This window comes from Miscanthus floridulus, chromosome 2 (genome assembly GCF_019320115.1).
Source record: "Miscanthus floridulus cultivar M001 chromosome 2, ASM1932011v1, whole genome shotgun sequence".
In the NCBI taxonomy this organism is placed as follows: Eukaryota; Viridiplantae; Streptophyta; class Magnoliopsida; order Poales; family Poaceae; genus Miscanthus; species Miscanthus floridulus.
In genome coordinates, this window is record NC_089581.1 from 120,424,508 (window position 1) to 120,442,585 (window position 18,078).

At 43.6% G+C, this 18,078-nt stretch overlaps 1 pseudogene; it reads right to left on the reverse strand.

The window, feature by feature from the left end:
• Window positions 1-1,101: 1,101 nt before the first annotated feature.
• The window catches only part of LOC136539507 (peroxidase 70-like), a 28,352-nt pseudogene continuing 11,375 nt past the window's right edge, over window positions 1,102-18,078 (reverse strand).

An 18,078-nucleotide genomic window follows, 5' to 3' on the forward strand; every position in this document is an offset into this window, starting at 1 on the left:
AGGGTTGCAACAGCTTTTGTCTCATTCTTCTTGACCAACTCCACCTTGAGCATGTGACTTAAACCATTTCCAACCATATGAGTTCACTTTATGACATCAAGTCACTTCTTCGTATAAATCTTGCTAGAATGATTTGATTCTCCTCACAATGTGACTTCCCATAGCTTGATTAGTGCTAAGACTCAATGCATGTACCTTTTCTTCACCACAATCGTGGTCCATCAGCACCTAAGCAGTCGCTTGTCATTCACCCTTGCTTGGTCCTTTGAAGCTTTTTCCTTACTATCTTCATGCTCTCGAGTCATCCCAAGACACATGGTGATTTGAATCAACAATAAAGCCATTTTCATCTTCATTAATTTCCAAAGCAAGTTCTCAAAGTGAGGCCATTCCACATGCATAACCCTATGTCTCATTTATCATATTCATAAATATGTTTGGCTTCATATGATGCAATGATATATTGATATCCCACGACACATAAGTCATCTCATCAATTCAATTTGCATTGTTGTCTTCTACACGAACTAGATTGTTCTATGATCTTCCAACACAACAACACACACAAGTTCACTTTCATTTCAACACACTTCATATGGAATACCATCAGGTTTGCCTTCTTGTTGAACTTTTAACACACTTCAAATTATACAAATCTCTTTTCCAAGTCTATATAACTAAATCCCTATTCAATACTGAGTAAACTTATTAGACCTTTAACCGTATCGTCGTTCAACCCACGAAAGCCTAGCTGGCTAGTAAAAAGCTTAGATGCACTTACATGTATGACAATTCTCGTTGGTTTATTATGTGTAGGAGAATGATTTTCGCTTCCTCTAGTGTACAGGGATCAAGTAGTCCAGTTCAGAGGCTATATATTATTATATATGTATATATGCACGAAATAATATTGAATAGTAAACAATAGTTGTATGTATACAAGACTCCATTTCAATTCTTCTCTGCAGCTTTGCAAAATAAAAAATATACACACAAATGCAATCAATGGCCTTGTTCGCTTCTCTTATAATTCGTCTTTTTCAGCTTGTTTTTTCAGTTGGAATAGTGTTTTTCTCTCACAACAAATCAGTCGGAACAATGTTTTGACTTGTTTTTTCAGCGAAGCGAACGGGGCGATGTGTTTGTGAGCTAGCTAATTAACTCACCCTCCGGCAGTTGACCCTGATCTCGTCGTCGGTGCCGGTGAGCGGGCTAAGGTTGCCCATCTTGACCATGGCCGCGGCGAAGTCGCTCCCCCACTGGACGGCGCTGGACGCGTAGGTGCTGACCAGGCCGTCCGTCGCGCCGCCGCCGCCGAAGAGCGCCTGGTCGGAGTAGAGCAGGCCGCGCTGGGAGAGCAGGTTGCCGAAGTAGGCGTTGTCGAAGGCGTCCGGCATGGAGCCGTCGAGCGGCTCGAGCGCGGCGTCGCTGGCGCCTCCGGCCTGCGCGGGGCAGCTGGCCCTCAGCGTCGCCGCGTAGGTGGCGTCGATGTTGGTGTCGTTGTAGATCCGGGCCCGGCAGTTCTTGCACTGCGCCCGGCCGACGGTGTGGGCACCTGCATAATGCATATGCCCGCGTGGTGAGCCGTGGGCGGCGGTGAGGCAAGCAACGAAAATCTTGCTCGATCTTGCATGAATGCATTGCATTGGTGTGGTAGAAGCAGCTGGTAGTTGGGCTGTCGATCGCGTGATCGATGATCATGCACGTAGGAGTACTCGGTAGGTGATGCCTACGCGTCCAAATGTTGTCAGGTTGCGAGCAGATAGAAAGGTGGTGACTTAGCTTGAACAGAGACCAGGGCGTCATCCATCGCCATGTTGAATTGATCCGCACATGCAAACGAACAATGATGCATCGTCATGCATGTAGCTAGCGTTTTCCTTGCTAGTACGATGTATGTATATATTAAATATGCATATAGATAATGTGCACTGCACAATCATATGAAGGCGCGCGATCGAGATGAAGCAGACAATGGCTATACCGAGTAAAGGAAAACAGAACGGAACAAATGCGTACTTGAGATGTTGAGAGTTGTTCTTAGATTAAGGAATAACTATATATATAGATGATCTGGTTATATATATGCATGTATATAAGTATAGTCATTTGGTCACACTGCCTGGCATGGAATGAGTGCAAGATCATACTGTCAAGTTCGTTTGAACTTATCAGTGGTACCATTTCAGCGAAATAACAGTATTTTTCTCTCATAACAAATCAACATCAATGGTTTTTTCAGCCAGCCGAACAGGCCACAGTTTGCCGCCGCGTCGATATCAATTTCCTGTGCATGCAGTTTAGTTTATTTTTTACTAGCAGGACATACCATGTGCTCGAGCTAGCTAGCTGTGGATGATCTGCTGCCCTGCCGAGTGCAGTGTGAAGCAAAGATCTACGATGGGACGTGCCATCTTAGCCTGCCTGCCCGCTTGCTGCGAATCTATGCATGCAGGCATTGCATGAAGCAGATCAAACGGAGATCGGGCGGGTTTCAATCTTCGCAGTCATGTAACATATCGTCGTCATGCATGTGCAGTACCGTACCTGAGAGGGCGACCATCACCGGTAGAAAAACGATTTTTGATCCACTTCGAAATTTGACTTTAGTCCCGATATTTTTCGCGTCCAAGACTAGAGAAATCTTTAGTCCCAGTTGGTAGCTCGAACTGGGACTAAAGATCCCTGGCCAATGGCTACCGCGGTAGGCTTTTGCTGCAGGGGACCTTTAGTCCCGGTTGGAGCTATCATGTTTCATCAGTAGCATATCTTATTTTGTGGACTAGATATATGTGGTTTTTTATGGTGGATTTTTTTATTTGTAAGCCATTTAAGCACAAAATCACTTTAAAGTTTACATATTTGGATGAAGGAAGGTTAAAGTAGTTATTCAAAACTAGTATTCAGCTTTCATTTCTAGCATGCATAGCACACTTCATGGTTTAGAGATATAGAGAATTTTAGAGTTTTTTAATTTTATTTGTTTATAAAATGAGAATTTTATATTATATTAAAAATGAGTATAGAGAGTAGATGTCAACTGCTTTCGGGTCCTCGGTCTCTCATCGGGTTCCAAAGCGACTGAGGTTGGACCTCCCTCTCATTGCATGTGGCAAGTGTGAGGAGAAAATTGTGATGGAGTACCGGGTGAGGAAGGAGTGTCCCAACAAGGGTCGTATCTTCTACAAGTGTCCGGATCACAATGTGAGTTATTTTGTCGCATTTGATGATTATGGTTAATTTATACTTATTTTCATGATGATTGTGATTAGAGTTCTAATTTTTTGTTTTAATTTCAGTGGGATGGCACTGGATGTTCAGGCTGGTACTAGGAGGAAGAGTATGTTGAACACGTGTAAAACTCTCTTGCACAGGCGGCTACGGCGGCTGATGAGGCAGTGATCCTGCTGAAGAAGGCCATAGATGTTGAACAAACGCATGATCTGTCTATTTTAGTTGGGATTGGTCACGAAATCCTTATGCTGCTGATGTGCATTTTAGCTTTAGTTTTTTAGTGGTAGTTGGGATTGTCTACATTGTAGCGAGACTTTCATAAATTAATACCTTGTGTGGTGGCATGCATGTCGTATAATTAACTAATTATGTTCTAGGTTTTAATATGGTATGTATGCCATGTAATGCAGATGAGTCGGCATTGAATGTACAATGCTGATCACCGCTCCTAAGAGTTCATTGAGGGCGTGCATTCTTTCTGTCGTGTGGCCGAGGCAAACAAACGCGATGGTTTCATGTGCTGCCCATGTGCCATATGTAAGAATTTGAAGGAGTATGCTAGCTCAAAGAGTCTTCATTCACACTTGTTGAAGTCGGATTTTATGCCAAACTATATTTGTTGGACGAAGCACGAAGAAACTGGGGTTGTAATGGAAGAAGGTGAAGAAGAACAATGGGACGATGATGACATTATTACTGAATATGGTGCCTTCAATGATACTGCAATGGGGGAAGCTGAAGAAGAGGTAGGGGCAGAAGATGAGCCCGCTGATGATCTTGATCAGGCCATTCGTGACGCACAAAGAGAATGCGAAAGTGAAAAGGAGAAGATCAAGTTCGAGCACATGCTAGACGATCACAAGAAATTGCTATACCCAACTTGTGATGCGGGGCAGAAAAAGTTGGGTACCACACTAAAATTGTTGTAATGGAAGAAAAAGAATGGTGTATCTGACAAGGGATTTGAGGAGTTACTAAAAATCCAAAAGAAGATGCTTCCGAAGGATAACGAATTGTCCGCCACTACGTACAAAGCAAAACAGGCAGTCTGCCCTTTAGGATTAGAAATCCAGAAGATACATGCATGTCCTAATGACTGCATCCTCTACCGTGGCGAGGAGTACCAGAAGTTAGATGCATGCCCGGTATGTCATGCATCGCGGTATAAGATCAGGCGAGATGACCCTGGTGATGTTGAGGGCGAACGTCCCACGAAGAAAATCCCTGCCAAGATTATGTGGTATGCTCCTATAATACCACGCTTGAAACGTCTGTTTAGAATCAAAGACCATGCAAAGTTGTTGCGATGGCACAAAGAAGACCGTAAGGTAGACAATATATTGAGACACCCTACTGATGGGTCCCAGTGAAGAGCAATCGATAGAGAATTCCCGGAGTTTGCAAATGACGCAAGAAACTTAAGGTTTGCTTTAAGTACGGATGGTATGAATCCTTTCGGGGAGCAGAGCAGTAGTCATAGGACTTGGCCTATTACTCTATGTATCTACAACCTTCCTCCCTGGTTATGCATGAAGCATAAGTTTATTATGATGTCAGTGCTCATCCAAAGCCTAAGGCAACCTGGCAACGACATCGATGTGTACTTGAGGCCACTAGTTGAAGAACTTCTACTTTTGTGGAACAGACCAGGTGTACGTGTGTGGGATGAGCACAAACAGGAGCACTTTGACATGCGAGCATTGTTGTTCGTAACAATCAATGATTGGCCTGCTCTAAGTAATCTTTCAGGACAATCAAACAAGGGATATAATGCATGCACGCACTATTTCGATGACATTAAAGGTATATTCTTGAAAAAATGTCGAAAGGTCGTGTACCTTGGCCATCGTCGATTTCTTCCTATGAATCACCCCCTAAGAAAGAAAGACAAGCATTTTAAAGGTAAGGCAGACCACCAAACTAAGTCGGACAACCGAACTGGTGAGGATGTACTCAATATGGTCAAGGATGTGAAAATAGTATTTGGAAAGGCACATGGCAGCGAACCTGTTCCGAACGACGCCGACGGTCACGCACCCATGTGGAAGAAGAAGTCCATATTTTGGGAGCTACCCTATTAGCAAGTCCTAGAGGTCCGTAGCGCGATCGACGTGATGCACCTGACGAAGAATCTTTGTGTGAACCTGCTAGGCTTCATGGGTGTGTATGGGAAGCCTAAGGACACACTTGAAGCACGACAGGACCTGTGGTGTTTGAAAGAACGAGACAACCTGCATCCAGAGAAGACAGATGATGGATGCCATTACTTAAGTCCTGCTAGCTACACTCTTAGCAAAGAAGAGAAGGAAAACATGTTTGAATGCCTAGCAAGCATCAAGGTACCATCTGGATTCTCCTCGAATATAAAGGGTATAATAAATATGCCAAAGAAGAAATTCCTAAACTTAACGTACCATGACTACCACGTGCTCATGACGCAATTGCTTCCAGTTGCATTAAGAGGAATTCTACCTCTAAATGTATGTCTAGCCACCGTGAAGCTATGTGCATTCCTCAATGCAATTTCTCAGAAGGCAATCGATCCAATGGATCTAGCTAAACTACAGAATGATGTGGTTCAATGTCTTGTTAGCTTTGAGTTGGTGTTCCCTCCTTCCTTCTTTAATATCATGACACACCTCCTAGTTCACCTGGTCAAGGAGATTAGCATTCTCGGTCCTGTGTTCCTGCACAACATGTTCCCCTTTGAGAGGTTCATGGGAGTCCTAAAGAAATATGTTCACAACCGTGCTCGGCCAGAAGGAAGCATCGCCAAGGGCTATGGAACAGAGGAGGTCATTGAGTTTTGTGTTGACTTTATTCCCGACCTTGACCCGATTGGTGTTTCTGAATCACGACACGAGGGGAGACTAAGTGAAAAGGGTACACTAGGGAAGAAAACATATATTGGTATGTAGGACAATTATTTTAATAAAGCACACTACACAGTTCTGCAAAACTCCTCCTTGGTGGATCCGTATATCGAGACACATAAAGAGTTGCTCCGATCCGAGTTTCTAGGGAAGTCTGAAGCTTGGATTACGCGTCAGCATATGGAAACTTTCAGCGACTGGTTGCGAAAAGAATGTCAGGGTGATGAGAGTATTGATGAGCAATTGTATTTATTGGCTAGGCAGCCATCATGGCATATCCTCACATACAAAGGGTACGAGATAAATGTGAATATATTTTACACAGTAGCCCAAGATAAAAGGAGCACCAACCAAAACAGTGGTGTCCGCATAGATGCCACCGACCCTAATGGAAATAAGCAAACATATTATGGCCGCATAGAGGAGATATGGGAACTAAACTATGCACCTACTTTTAAGGTACCTTTGTTCAAGTGCCAATGGGTAAAGGCGACTGGAGGCGGGGTAGCAGTCGACAACCAGTATGGAATGACAACCATGGACCTCAACAATATTGGGTACAAAGACGAACCGTTCGTCCTTGCCAAGGATGTGAATCAGGTGTTCTATGTCAAGGACATGTCTACAAAACCGAAGAGAGGGAAAAACAACAACAACCTGATCAATGAGCCAAAGCGCCACATAGTTCTTTTAGGGAAAAGAAACATCATCGGAATTGAAGACAAGTCAGACATATCAGAAGATTATGAAAAAGGATGACCGAATTCCATCCTTCACAGTGAACAAAGACCCAAGCATCCAGCTAAATGATGAGGACACTCCATGGTTACGGCGCGATCATAACCAAGGGATATACATTAAGAAGAAGTTCACTACTGTGCCCGCTTGATATATATAGTGTATTCATATTTCTGTCGTGTATTCATATTTTCTACGATTTAAATGAATTTTCTGCTTGACGGTGGATTTCCTGTTGAGAATGTGTGATGAAAAAACAAATGATCAACGTCAATAAGATGTGAAAACTAATTTTCCTTTGAAAACAATAGTTTTAATGATTTTAATTAAGTAGTACATTTTTTCATGGTGAAAATTATGATTATTATTTACACTATGTTAAATATTTATACGGTAAAACAAAAGAGTTTAGGTTACAGATTTTTCTTATGTATAATAATGCAAAACCAGGTCCCAGAATTCTTTTTGTAATTTTTTTGCTAATATTTTATTTACTAGGCAATTAACAACTCTCTGTATATTTATATAAAAGAAATATATAAAAAAGGAAAAACTTCTAGAAACTGGAGGGAAGCCAAACTGCAGCCCACCTTTACTCCCGGGTGGACCAACCACCCGGGACTAAAGATGGGCTGCGTTTTCGTGGCCCGCCAAAATCACCTTTTCTCCCGAGCTGTGGCTACACCCGGGACTAAAGGCCAGACCTTTAGTCCCAGTTCTAACCATCACCCAGGACTAAAGATCCTTTAGTCCCGGTTCTAACCATCACCCAGGACTGACTAAAGATGGGCTGTGTTTTCGTAGCCCGACAAAATCACCTTTACTCCTGGGCCGTGGCTACACCCAGGACTAAAGTTTAGACCTTTAGTCCCGGTTCTAACCATCACCCGGGACTAAAGAACCTTTAGTCCCGATTCTAACCATCACCCGGGACTACAGGTCGCCCATTATAAAACCACGCCCTTCTCCCTTAGTTCTCTTCCTCTCTGTCTCCACCGCCTTCTTCTCCAACCGGATCCAGTAGCCGCCAAGCCTTCTTCTCCATCACCTCATCTTCTCCATCGCCTCATCCAGCAGCACCGCCGCCCCTAGGCGACCACCCTAGCCTCGCCTCGTCACACGCGCACGCTGTCACCGCCCCACGCGCACGTGCGCTTCTTCTCTAGCCGACCAGCGCACGCCTCACGTCGTCCTTGTCCCCGGCCCACCTCGCTCGTCATCACCGACGATGGCGCACCTGTCCTCCTCAAGACCGTCCTCCTCAACGACCAAGAAAAGGCCGTCTTCCTTAACGACCAAGAAAAGGCCGTCCTCCTCAACGATCCTGTCCTCGCTGAGACAGAGCGCATCAAGGTCATCCTCCTCAATGACCAAGAAAAGGTCCCTCCATTTTTATCGCCGCCGGTTCCATTGGTAACTCGCACTGAATCTTCTCTGCTCTCATGTTGTTGCAGCCGGAGTCCGATCGAGTTCTTGGAGCTGCTCCGGCAGCTGCAGGAGCTGGACCTCACATTTGACACCTTGGATGTGAGCCACCGCCACCACCATAATCCGTTTATGATGGATTAATTGCTCCAACCTTTTGTAATCGGATGGATGCGTGTGCTGAGCCATCGTGCCGGCAATCTTGTAATGTGATTTTGCGCTGAGCCATCGAGCTCAGTGGAGCACGGGCGTGGCCTGGTGTCTCGTCGTTTCCTCCTTTTTGCGTGGAAGCTTATGACGACGCCGGCCCCCAGATCCGAGACGTTCAACGGCATCCGTGATGTTGTAGTAGCAGGGCACGTAGTTCTCGTACTCGGGCAGGCATACCTTCGCCTCCTTGGCGTGGACGTCGCCGCTCATGAGCTTGCCGATGTCGAGCAGGTCACATAGAAATCATGCCTTTTATTTTTTAGAATTAATTTTTCCATGAAATGAAAAACTTAGAAAATAGTTAGAAAATTGTAGAAAATCTGTACTAGTTGAACTTGCGGACCGTGTTCATCTCGGCTAGCATGTTCTCTGTCGAGCGGTAACGGACGTCAAGGAGGAGCTTTGATTCTACGAGGGAGAGCGGCAACGGTCGTGGAAGACCATGTTCCCTTCCTCATAGAATCGGAGCTCTTCCGTGGCCAAGTACGGTGCCGTCCGGTAGAGAAATGCCCGCCGAGATGATCATGTAAGCAAGGTCAACTAGTATGGAAGCTTACGTGATCTTAGAAGATGTGTGATGGCATGAGAGCGTGTGTTTTTTCTCAATTTTGTCGAGCAGGTCACTTAGAATTAATTTTTCTATGAAACGCCCGCGAGCTCGTCGATGTCGAGTAGGTCACTTAGAATTAATCTTTCCATGAAATGAAATACTTAGAAATCATGCCTTTTATCTTTTAGAATTAATTTTTCCATGAAATGAAATTGTTAGAAAATTGTAGAAAATCCGTACTAGTTGAACTTGCGGACCGTGTTCATCTCGGCTAGCATGTTCTCTGCCGAGCGGTAACGGACGTCAAGAATGAGCTTTGATTCTACGAGGGAGAGCGACAACGGTCGTGGAAGACCGGGTTCCCTTCCTCGTAGAATCGGAGCTCTTCCGTGGCCAAGTACGGTGCCGTCTGGTGGAGAAATGCTCGTCGAGATGATCACGTAAACAAGGTCAACTAGTACAGATGGTTATTTATTTAAACATGTTTTTGAGCTATAATTTGATGGATATTTGATAACTTCAGACCTACAAATGTCATCTACAAATGTTACTATCCTCGAGGTGGCACGTCCTGCAGGAGTCCATTTTATAGACATAGTTTTTATTTTTTATAGATATATCTAGTGGTGTAAAAACTAGATGGCTACCCCAAGAGACAACATGGATAAAGAAATGATGGATCTTATCAACACCGGCACTCAATTTGCCGATGGTGACCAACAGGATGCAGATGACGGGAGTCAATACCTGTCTCTTGAAGATAACCAAGAAAATATTGTGCAAGAAAATACTGGCGATGTATATATATTTATATATATATTTGAATATTATATATATATATATATATTTGAATATCTATCATCTATTATGTGTACACATGATATATATATTTTTTAAACATAGCCCTCTGGATCGACGACCACAACGGCGAAAAGCAAAAATATTCGAGGCCCGAAAAAGCCATTGGAGGGGCGCTACATAATATCAAAATTCAATATTGAGACAGACGAACCACTTGGTCCACATGCAAGGAAATTCGTGCAACACTGTGGGTGCCTTGTAAGGGACAGACTTCCGATCAGTGCCCGTGAATGAAAGCAAAAGATCAACGAGCCTCATGTTAGTTTTGTCTCTGATCTTGATAAGAATTTAATTTGGGATGATATCCTTCAACATTTCACGTTGCAAGCGGATGATTATGATGATATCAACGATGATGAATTGAAGGAGCTAGTTCGAAAGTGGGCTATGAAGAAGATGGCCACACAATTCCAGACTTGGAAGAAATCCCTATATACGAAATACATCAAGAAGAACCTAACGCCCAATTTCAATACTAGTGGCCCACTCGTGAAGTTGAGGCCCTACTGGAATGATTTTGTACAGTACAAGACATCGGAAGAGGGTGAGGAACGGGTGAGAAGGAACCAAGAGAATGCCCGACAGAAGGTATATCACCATGGCATGGGATCAGGTGGCTACGCGACTGCCATTCCCAAGTGGGAAAAAATGGAAGCGGACATTCTTACCAAGGGTATCACACCAGAATCACTTAATTGGCCCAAATGCGCGAAGAATTGGTTTTTCGCCCATGGGGGAAGACTGGACCTAGAGACCGGGAAGCTGGTTCATGGCCCAAAACTCGAAAGAGCAACACAAAGATTTTCTTATGCTCTACAAGCTAAAGCTATTGGTGCGTTCAGGCCCAATAGAGAGAAGGATGAACTGATGTATGCCATCGGGACTGCTGAACACAGTGGCCGAACGAGAGGTTTAGGACGGAACATTTCTTGGGAGCATGGTTTCCCTAACGATAGAGATACCTACAAAAGCCGGCAGAGAAGGAAGGATGAGGAAGCAGCGCGGATCAGTAGGTTGGAGGAATATGTTCGTGAGTCACAGGAGGCGTTGCTTCAAGCACAGGAGCGCGAAAAAGACATGCAAGCTAGAATGCAGGCTGAAATCATAAAGCAAGTGCAAATAGCAATAAATGCCCAAAGGCAGGCATCAGATCCAGGAATCAACATTAATATTAGCCTCTCTGATCAGTTGAAAAGCAGTTGCGCTTCCATGGAGTTGCCAAATCAAGATGACGCAATGCTACGTTTCCCCGTGGATGACATCACTGCACCATTTACATCATGTGAGCTACATATTCCAAATGGGAATGCCACAATCATGGTGGCTCTCACTGTTTTTTCTCCTCCAGATCCTACCAAGACACCAAGAATCCATAGGGCAATAATACCACCTGGATATGTTAGCGTCTCAGTGGATAGAGTTAACAAAGGTTTTAGTGATCTGGCTCTTGACATTCTAGTAGGTGATGGGGAGAAAACTCTAGGAGAAGTAGAGAAGACATTCATACTATGGCGCAAGTGCTACATCATTATTCCGGGGGTCTCTAGTCCACCGCCGCTTCCTCAACTGCCAGACAATAGGTGCGGACAAAAGTGAACGAAATAATTTTTTTACTAATTTTCTATTGACATGCATGATTAATAATAATAATTTCTTATACCTAATTATTCTTTTTTGTACTCACACAGCAGGGCCTCCGCCAACCTAAGTCCAATTATTCAATCTCCAGATCATCATAGTGCTCCGGGCAATGATTATGCAACGCTGCCACCGCCACCACCTCCAAAGAGGTCTCCAACGCCTCCAAGGAGGTCTCCAACGGCTGCCCCGCCTCCCGTCATGACCAAGAAGCAGCCAACTCCTAAGAGGTCCGCCCCGCAAACGAAGCCGTTGGCCCACCAGTCGGCAAAGAAGAAAGCCTCCTCTAATCCAGTTATTCCCAAAAAACTGGCTTACGAGAAAAGTGAAAAGGAATTAAATGCTGCAGTACAAAAAATGTGAGCAGTTTCTTCGAAAAAGTAAGAAAGCAACGAGAAGCGAGGGAGAATCCAGAGAAACCGTACTTCTACCTACCTCCAGATCTTCTAAGAAAGAAGGTGGACCAGAAAAAACAGGAATCTCAAAAGACCCTGCCAAAATCGGACTACGATCGCTTTCTCACCAAGTCATTTGAGGCGACATAGAAAAAGACTAGAGCAGGGAAAGGTGTTGCACAACTTAGACAACAATCGTAACAATCAGTCCCCCCTCTTGTCATTCGTAATGAATATGGTTCAAACTTAGACGTACTGGACGTCGATTTTGAGGACCTGGCTCGGTTTTACGAGGATACCGGTTTGAACCTTGCCCAAGTGCTCGCTGAAGGATCATCTGCTCCGAAAGTGGATCCTTGGAAGAAATTTAAACATGGAAAGAGTCTATACAACCCTGAGGCCTTAGTTGAACTGGGTACGTAAATGTACCTGCTAAACAAGTGGTACATGACGGCGTGTGAACGGGGAGAGACCTTTGTTTCTGTCAGAGTTAGAAACCAACATTACTTCCGTGGCGATGACGTTATATATGTCGAGTTTTCAGAATTACACCAACTATGTCACCTGGACTCTCTCGACAAAAGTCTCATTAGCTGCTATTGTCTGTAAGTGTGATTATTTTCTACTATTAAAGTGTATATATATAAAGCTACATGTATATATATAAATTATATATCCTCACACTATATTTTTATATATGCAGATATGAGATGACAGAACTCAGAAAGAGAAAGGATAATGATGTTGGTTTCGTTGATCCAAATGTCGTATTCAAACACCCTAATCCCCCGCCTCATTGGAAAGCTGAACTCAAGAAAAATCTCATGAGGTTCTTAGTGAGCCAACAAAACAAGGACATACTCTTCCCATACAACTTCAAGTGAGTGTTAAATAATTAATGTCGATCATATGGACATTTGTTCAATTATTTGCTTACTAGCTAAGCTATCTCCCATATATATATGTTGACTCTAGTTAATGTCGATCATATTTGTGTATAAAAACATATGCAGCAATCACCGGATATTGATGGTCATCGATATGGCCAATAGTCGGTTGAGCATCTTAGACTCGTTAAGAAAAGAGCAAACAGAGTACCAAGACATGATAGATATTATCCAAGGATAATTTGGTCTCTCTAGCAACTATATATACCCCGATCTCTTAACTGCAACAATTATTAAAGGCCAAATTAATTTTTTATTTTATTGGGCGCAGTGTTTGGAAAAGTTTCATTGAGGAACACCACATGAAACATTGCAAAATGCCACGGGATGTAATCGCACACAAAGTAAGTACTAGCTACATTTATATATATATATATATATATATATATATATATATATATATATATATATAATTCAATTAACACCATGCATGCTTTCAATTCACCGGATCTTTTTTCTCATAAAAGTGAGTTCTGAGGCAAGAACAGGAGAACAACTACTGCGGATACTATATTTACGAGTTCATCATGGCGTACTCAAAAAGAACTCCTGAAGAGAACCTCAAAGTACGTTATATAAATATATTCATATATTCATAATTTCTTTTATTGCTCATATATATAAGTAATCACGTGACCAACACACACATATATATATATATATATATATATATATATATATATATATATATATATATATATATATATATATATATATATTAATACTTTTCCTTTAACTTTTATTGAAGACTCTATGGTTGAAGGAAAAAGTCATACGACGTGACCAACTGAAAGCAATTCAAGAGACCATAGCAGGATTTCTTAATGACTAGGTCCTAAACCCCGCCGACGAGTTCTACAATAACGTGAACGAAACATGGAAGCCAAACCAGATGGAGTAAATTTGTTATGCCAAGAATATGATAGAATATATAATACAAGCTTTATTTGATATATATATATATATATATATATATATATATATATATACATATTATATGTACATAAAATAACGTACAATATATATATATACATGTAATATATACGTTACTTTCATACTTTAGTTTGTACAAAATGTTCGAACATTATAAACATGTAAAATACATATATTATTAGCAGCGTAGAATGTGTATTCGAAAACCAAAACGAATCATCAATTGAAAATAGAAACAAAAAAATGAAAAAAATGAAAACCTTTAGTCCCGGTTGGTAATACCAACCGGGACTAAAGGGCCAGCCCACGTGGCCAGGCCGGGAGGCCTTTTTAGCCCCGATTGGTATTACCAACCGGGACTAAAGGTGAACCTTTAGTTCCGGACGCGAAACCGGGACTAAATGAGGGGCCCTTTAGTCCCGGATTCGTGCTCCCGATTCTAAAACCGGGATTGAAGGGGGTTAAGAATCAGAAGTACAACTAATTTCTCTACTAGTGCATGTCGGTGCTGCTCAAACACCCTTGTTGGAGAAAGCGTTGAGGAGGCCGTCGAGGTTGCTGGTAGGTCCGGGCAGGTCACTGTCGGCCAGGGACGCGCTCGCCGTGGTGGCGTCCCTCCGAGGGAACGGACCACGATGGTCCTCCCAGCTGCACCAACACGTTCAGAGAATCACTTTTAAGCTGTTCAATCGACCTCAGCTATGATCAATATAAACTAATAATCATGCATTTCATTTCTACTTTTGACGTGTGGGAAAGTGGATCGATCGGAGAGCATCATCTGTGTCTGTTCAGTTCTGTTATATTTTTCGTACTCAATTGCTATATATGTGCAAGTAAAAAAGAAATTATCTAAATCACTTCATCAGTGGAATGTAATTAATACAGTTTAGGCGATAGAAGTGTGCCTTCATTTACAGCAGCTCCAGCAGAATCTTGATGTTGTCGATTCATCATCGAGTACAGTTCTATGATGGGACGTGATCGATCCATCGAGGTGTGGCTTACTTGTGCAACGGAGTCACGGGCGGCGACGGCGAGGATGTCGGCGCAGGAGACGGTCTGCGGGCACAGCAGCTCCAGCAGCGTCTTGATGTTGTCGATCACGTCGAAGCCGCGAAGCGACCCCGCGTTCGGCCTCGCCCCCTTCTCGCCGGTGAAGCTCGCCGTGTCGTCTAGCAGCACCGACGCGTCGCAACCCTGCCGGCCGTACGTACGTGCATATATAAACAAAGCCGTATAGTAGTAGATCCATATGGTCACTCTGCTAGCCACTAGTAATCCACACACTTACTATGAATTCATCTAGCGAGCACTACGTCAAAAAACATTTGTAGGAACGGTTGTAGACTATTTGTAGGGGCGGTTTACCTAGCCGCCCCTACGTAAGGGTCTCTACAAATCATGTATTTATAGGGGTGGTTCCCAGGCCGCTCCTATAAATCGATTTGTAGGGACGGCTGGTGTTTCCAGCCGCCCCTATAAATCTATTTGTAGGGGCGGCTCTTATTACCAGCCGCCCCTACAAATCAATTTGTAGGGGCGGCTGTAGTACCAGCCGCCCCTACCAACGGGTATTTGTAGGGGCGGTTCAATTTAGAACCGCCCCAGTACGTTTTTCCGCAAAAAAAATCAAATTTTCAATTCAAAATTGCTTTGCCGAACGTCCCACAACCAACGTTCCGAACCGCATTCGCGTTGCCGAACACCCCGCGACCGCGACTACAAACATAAGAGTATTCTATAAACTACAATTACAAGTCCAATTCACATGAATATATACAATCCATCATTAAATATACAAATTACATACACATTGTTATCAACGTCCTAGAGCTAGCCTTTCTGTCTCACGAAGGTGTTGGTACTGAGGATTTGTACCTAACTCAGACTCTCGGTCATGGTAGGCGCCTCTGACGTGTACAATCTGGTCCAATATGAAGTTGCAAAGGTCGTCGACGAGCTCTAAGAGTTGGTCATCCTTGTATGAGTCTCTTTTCATTCCTTTCTCTTCTCTCCACTACAAGAAAACAAGTTTCGGTTTAGTATTTCATACCATTTACGAAGTTTTTATACTATGGGTGAAGAGGTTCAAACTTACCCTTAAGGGGTGTCTCCTGTAGGCACCGGTGTTACCCATCATAGAACATATATAGTATCCACAATGTACACTCCCAGGCTTCTGCTTGGGGCACTGTGTGTTTTGCATATGAAAATATTTAGTAATGCTTTTGACAGCCATGTAACGGAGTACTGAAGAAGTAAGTTACACTTACCGCACATAGTGTTTTTATAGCCAGCTTTTCCTTCCTTGCTGGATCATGCCTTCCATGATGATTAGTGACATAGAACCTAAATGCCCTGTTCGAATTATTTTAGCAAATATAACTTGTTAGTATCCAAAAGTGAACGTTGCAAGTATGTATACAAACATATAAGCTAATGAGGATTGTCGATATGTATACGTCTTGAGAATCGATATGAAGTCTTTGTATGTCACCATGTCCTTATCTAATGAATCAAAGACCCATGCCATGCTCCTTCCGACATCGACGGCTATACAAATCCAGTGATTGCTACATGGATTTAATCATAGAACTAGATAAGCCCTTTTGCATCGAATGAAATATATCGAACAAAGCTTTAAGTATAGAGTTGAGCTTACTCGAAGTTGTATGGTAGCCATATAGTAGAGTGGTGTTGGAGATTTTTGAAAGCCAAGGCAATGTATGCCGCAACCTTAAGGGACTCTTCCCTTAGCTTTGCACTACAGATGTGCTCTTTCTCCCGAAGAGTCTTTGCAGCTGCTAGCTCTTTGGCATCCAGTGTCCACCGTTTAGGGTAATTAAAATTTGTTTGGGCTATAGCTTGAGGGTCTACATACTCGGCTTTCACACTTGACATTTGTTTGACAATGTGCACTTGCATTCTACAAATCACGGCGTGGGTTAGTTACAACATAATTCAAAGATTATATTCATATCATATCGGGAGGACAAGGACTTACAGGCACCACGTGTGAATTAGATTCATCTCTATTTCTCCTAGATGAAAGCATGTGTGCATGTCATTGAAGTCAAAGACAATTTTCCCGGCTAGGCTTCCAAATGTGCCGGTGGGAAAGCATGCTTGTATGATATCTATGCTCGTTGGAAGAACACGCAAGTACCAATCATGGAACCTTCTCATTCCAAGTGGTAGGCGCTGGATGTCCCGGTTTGGTAGGAAGGGCTTGCCTCTTTCATATTTTTTTGGGCAATCCTTTGACCATTCGATGGCATCAACATTTGGATACTGCTTTGCAATTTGGTGGAGTTTGCTACTGACGGCCTCCTCAGAACCCCGTGATGGGACTTTTTAACTTGGTTTTCAGGCTTGAACTGATCATGGGAATACCACTTGGACACCGACGAGACGTCTTTGATCGGAACATAAACTGGCCTTATGTTCATTGGAATCTTCTTTTGGAGTTCCTATTCAGGCATGTCCTCATCTTCTTGTGCATCACCTTCTTCAGGAGGCACTCGTTGTTCATGTATCGATTGTGCTTGTTGAGAAGACTGTGGCATCTCATGATGCACTTGCCCGGTATGAGCTGGAGAAGGTTGTGGCATCTCATCAGGCACATGCTCGATGCTCGATAGGAGGCGGGGAAGAATGTGGCATCTCAGGAATGTGGGGGTCACGAGACAGTGAAAATATCTCCCCAGCCTCAACAACTCGCTCCAAATTTGGGAGAGGGGGAGGCGGCGAAGAAGCAGTCAATATAATGTCCCGTTTGTGCTAGAGGATGAACTGCCCCATAACGTCTCTGAGTAACACCAGCCCCTCAGGAGTTGTGTAGTCTATCCTCCACTGCATGAACTCGGGCTTCACTGTATGCACCTCGACCCTAGTGTAGTCCGGCGGTATCTTATTATTGTGGTGTAAGCCACCGGGAGGATGTGCCACACCCGTTGCCACCTCCATCACAGTGTTCTGCCGGCCGCTGAGAAACACCAAGGTGCAACTAGTAGGTTCCCATATGCGATCAACGGGGGTTGTGGCTGCAGTGGAACCTTGGCTGCTAGGAACTTTCGGAGGGCTGCCTACTAATGCCAATTCTCCCGGCGCGCGTCACTAATATACGTGGCTCCGTAGACATTCCTTGCTCCTCCAGCGCCTTCGCAACTAGAGCCTTCACTTGGAGCTCAAGACTAGTCTCCCGGTCTCGGCCATGTTTCTTGTACATGTGCCTGTCCTCTTCGAATCCTTGCTTCCAGGTCATCCTTTTC